Source organism: Rhagoletis zephyria, unplaced genomic scaffold (genome assembly GCF_001687245.7).
Source record: "Rhagoletis zephyria isolate East Lansing unplaced genomic scaffold, Rhagoletis_zephyria_1.1 Rzeph_scaffold_00433, whole genome shotgun sequence".
NCBI lineage: Eukaryota > Metazoa > Arthropoda > Insecta > Diptera > Tephritidae > Rhagoletis > Rhagoletis zephyria.
Genome location: NW_016157517.1, coordinates 163,716 through 168,357, shown reverse-complemented (window position 1 = coordinate 168,357; position 4,642 = coordinate 163,716). Strand labels below are relative to the sequence as shown.

Below are 4,642 nucleotides of genomic sequence, written 5' to 3'. Positions count from 1 at the left end.
TATAGCAAATAATAAGTTATTGGTTGGAGTTTGATCACCAATTGGTTTACTTTATTGATTTCACTTTCTTTTATACCAAATTCTTACACTAACACTTACAAATTATTTACGAACTAGAATGTATACAAATATACTACTAATACCTACAAACTAACTACATAACTCTAAAATATGCTAAGTCAACATATGGTTGCAATAAATATATAAATATGTCAGTCGCATTGACAAACTGACGTTGTGGATCAGTTAGTCACTGCGACTGTCTTTGGCGGTGTCTTTGACCGTCCGCACAAGTGTAACAAGATCCTCGCTATGTGCGATGAATGCAGTCTTTGCATAAACTCCCGCTGAGTTCAATGTAACTGATTTGGGTAAACTGTTGTTTGTGTACATTCCTATTTGTTTATACATTACTTATGTGCACATGACAATTAAAGTAAAAAGGGCGATGTGCTTATGCTACAGCCCAACCAAGCTCAAAGGGAAAATTGAAAGCAAGTGAAACTAACAAACACTATTCAAATTGTAGCCTTAAGATTCATTTCAACCAATAAAGAGTACAAAAGCTCAAGCTGTTTGTTTTCAATTAAGTTTATGGCGCATTTAGTGGAACTTTGCCTGAATATAAAGAGAACCTTCTAATTACAAACAGTAAAATTAAGAAAAACTTTATGTATAGTGAAACATTTATGAACAGTAAATGAACAATGAAAAATTTGCAAACAGTAAAATTTAACAAACTTATGAATAGTGAGTTATTTATGAATAGTAAATGAATAGTGAAAAATTTCCAAACAGCAAAATTTAACATACTTATAAATAGTTAAACAACGAACTGCAAATGAATAGCGTAAAATTTACGAACAGCACAACTTATGAATAGTGACAATTGCTTAAGGGTAAAAACCTATGAACAATATGCAGAAGCAGTTCGTCAACAACCAAAGTATCATGAATTCAGCGGAACTTGCCAAAATTAAAAGAAGGCAACAGGAGGTAATCAATCCGCTACAGCAGCAGCAGGCACAGATGCAGCAACAAATGCAGCAACATCGAGAGCTGCCACAAAATAAGAAGCTACACACTCAGCATCCCCCACAGCTCGTTCTTAGCGACGATGAAATAATAACTCACTTTTGTCACCTAAAGCCATTCGGCAGGTGGAAAGGTGACAACCTGCTCGCCTTCTTCAACGCTGTTCCTCAAATTGTAATCAAAAAGAAACTAAACGGCGGAAATATTCGTCCAACAACTTTTATACCGCAGTACCAGGGCGGAGGTCAAGCAGCGTCTAAAGCAGAGGTATCAACCGCAGGAAACTTCATCTAACCGCGATTAGGTCTGTGAAATCCATCAAACGTTGTCCAATTATGGGGCTACATCTGCTCCATACTCTTCTGCTCTGGGCTGACATAGAGTCAAACCCAGGGCCAGAAATATGCACCTGCTGCATATGAAAGAGACGCTTGCATGCAAACTCCACCCATTCTGTGAGAACCGGACCTCCACGGCAAACCGTCACTCGCCCGAGCAGCACAATACTAACACTCTCACATCCCAACACAACACAACAATAAACACACACACGAACACTACAGCAGCTTTGCCAACATACCGCCGCTAGAAACTCCTACTCCATCCGATAATCTGCTCGATTTGTCGGTCCAGAATATACCGTAATGTGACGAGAGTCAAGTGAAACTCCTGCCTTGGACTGTGAAGTTTCGTCTTATCGAATCAGACATAGACCGCAGGGATACCATCCTAGAATGTCAGGGTATTTCCATCCGGTCAGGCGATGTCTAGCTCGAAATATTTAACGTAAATAAACACCCTGTCACCAGCTGCCCTGTAGGATATCACCTTGAAATAGGTACGCTCCTAAGAGGTGAAACCATATGGTAGTTGCTGACTTCAACGCGCACCGCGATTTTTGCATTCAAGCCTGTCGAACGATGGTAGGAGAACACACATGGCCCAGCAGATTTTTATAGGATTCGACATTCTGCACAATTAACAACGATGCACCCACCAGGATTATGGGCAGCTGCAGCAGCTCGCCTGATATCACAATTGTAAGCGCTAGTCTGATAAACGGCATAATGTGGCGACCTATGCTGACCTTGGCATCGGACCATCTGCCCATAAACCTCTCGATTGATAAACCTGCCGACTTTGCTTCAGCGAAACACCGGACCTATGTCAACTTTTCTAAAGCTGATTGGAAAGCCTTCGCGGAAGTTACTGAACACACCTTCACTGCCCTACATGCGCCAACCGACATTCAAGTAGGTGAGCGTAAGTTCCGCAGGGTTGTCACTGCTGCTGCAGCCCGCTTCATCCCAGCAGTATATATTTCGGACCGAATTTTCCCTCTGAAGCGGCTGTCCCTTCCGATGAGCGTTACAACCTTCGTCAGACCGATCCCGGAAATCCACGTATAGGCATCTTAACAGGGATATTCGCGCAACTTGTGAACGTACATAACCGGATGAAGTGGGAAGAGCGTCTGAAGACTTGTTACTTCTCCTCTGGTGTACGCAAGCTTTGGTCAACCGTGAGGTCTCTGTCCAACCCGACGAAGCGTGACGACAGAGTTGAAATCTCTTATGGCGACCGCGCCTCGTCGACAGTTAACACTCTCACTAGCACACCAGCGGCGAAGTGAGGGTAGCCATCGGGAACCCGAAGGCCTATCAAGTCAAAGGACCTGACGGAATTTGCATGCTGATGCTGAAAAATTTGGGACCTGCGGGAGTGGATTACTTAACCAAGGTCCTCAACCTGTCTATGGCCACTCTCATCTTTACAGACATTTGGAAAATGGTTAGGGTGGTTTCACTGCTCAAACTGGGGAAATCGTCCAACAAAGGGAGTCTTATCGTCCGTTTACCCCCCTTTCCGAGGTAGGGAAAATACTAGAGGCCCTTCTACCCCCGCACTACACAAATCACCTGACCCCAGCGAGGCACCAGCATGGGTTCCGTAAAGTGCACAGTACAACAACAGCACTTAACGCCATAAACATTCAGATCACTCGTGGCCTTAACCGAAACCGCCCTGTGAGAGAACGGTTCTAGTGGCGCTGGACCTGTCTAGGGCGTTTGACACTGTCAGTCACTCCACGCTACTAGAAGACATTTAGGCTTCTTCTCTCCCACAGGGATTTAAACGCTGGTCGGCGAATTATCTGAGTGGTCGGCATGCCCCAGTAATCTTTAGAGACAAAACTAGCGAATCAAGAAAAGTTAAACAGGCTGTACCACAGGGTGGTGTCCTATCCCCGTTATTGTTTAACTAATATATTTCAAAGCTCCCTTAACCACCAGAGGGAGTCTCAATTGTATCTCATACGGGCGACAAACGGGCTCACTTATTTGCATAAACAGCCTTTATTTGCATTAACTCAAGCATTTTCCTCTTTCAAATGCGCATGAGCAGCCCAACGAATACACGAAATTTTTGGGCATTATCTCAGATCAGGGGAATTTTCGATGAAAATACTGGTAAAAACAGCCAGCTGTCGTCTTTTGTACAAGTAAGCAAAGAAAGCAAGTGATCTTGGAGTCCGCGGTAGCCGGGTTGGAGAGCTGCGTGGTACAAATCTGTAGGTGCCAGGTTCGATCCTCGGTTGAAGCGATTGCCAAAAATTTGTTTGTTTTTAGTATTTATTTTAATTTTACGTTGTTTTCATTTGTTTTATTTTATATCACATTTTATTAAATTTAATTAAAATTTTTAGATTTTAATTTGATAAAAAAAAGGCAACACCAACTTACTGAAAGCAAAGTTAAAAGATATAGCACTTATGAAAAAATTAATAATAAAGAAATAAGTGAAAATTCTACTGGCCGTGGTTCGTTAATCCGTATTACTGCCGTCTGTCAGGGCAAACTTATTATGCTTTTATTATGTCTTCCTCGCGTTTTACGCTGGCGACTGTTCTTTAATGGCATATGATAATGGAATTGATGACTTGTGCATGGAATTAAACGGCTATCTTTTCGAGCTTTCTCGATTCTTCACTGGAAGGAGCCTTACCCTCTTCCCTAGAAAATCCTTGGCAACCTTATTTACCCCCTGGGGAAGGAGGTCAGACTGCAGCTGGGTATTCAAGTCGTCTCCCAAAAATCCCTGGACTTGCCTTCGACATTCTGCTAACCTTCCAGGTGCATACAACCGCAATTGTCAACAGAGTACAGGACCGCAACAAGGTCCTCAAGTCGCTGACTGGCAGCACTTGGGGACAAAGAAACGCTGGTGGCAACATACGAGGCAATTGACCGGCCGGTTCTAAATTATGCAGCGCCCGTGTGGTCGCTGGGGACTAGTAGGATGCAGTGTACGGATCTGCAGACTAGCCGGAACGCGGCACTCCGGACTGCGACCCCATTAAGTAGCATAGCACAATGCTCGGCAAGTAGTCCTCAGTAAGGAGCCACCGACACGGGTACCTGAAAAGACAACTGCTCGCAGAAAAGCCCTCGCTAAGACATCTCTACGAACTGACGGACCCAACTACATACGGACCCTAAATGGCATTCACAGGGAGGGGGTCTCGAGTTATATAGACTTAAGACCTGGGAATGCCGCTCTGGGCACACAACCACCTGACGTGGACGGATGACAACGCAGTTGGATG

The 4,642-nt window shown here is 43.9% G+C and overlaps 1 pseudogene; it reads left to right on the top strand.

Moving 5' to 3' along the window:
- Positions 1-918: 918 nt before the first annotated feature.
- Positions 919-3,301, top strand: LOC108359661 (uncharacterized; annotated as a pseudogene).
- The last annotated feature ends 1,341 nt before the right edge of the window (positions 3,302-4,642 follow it).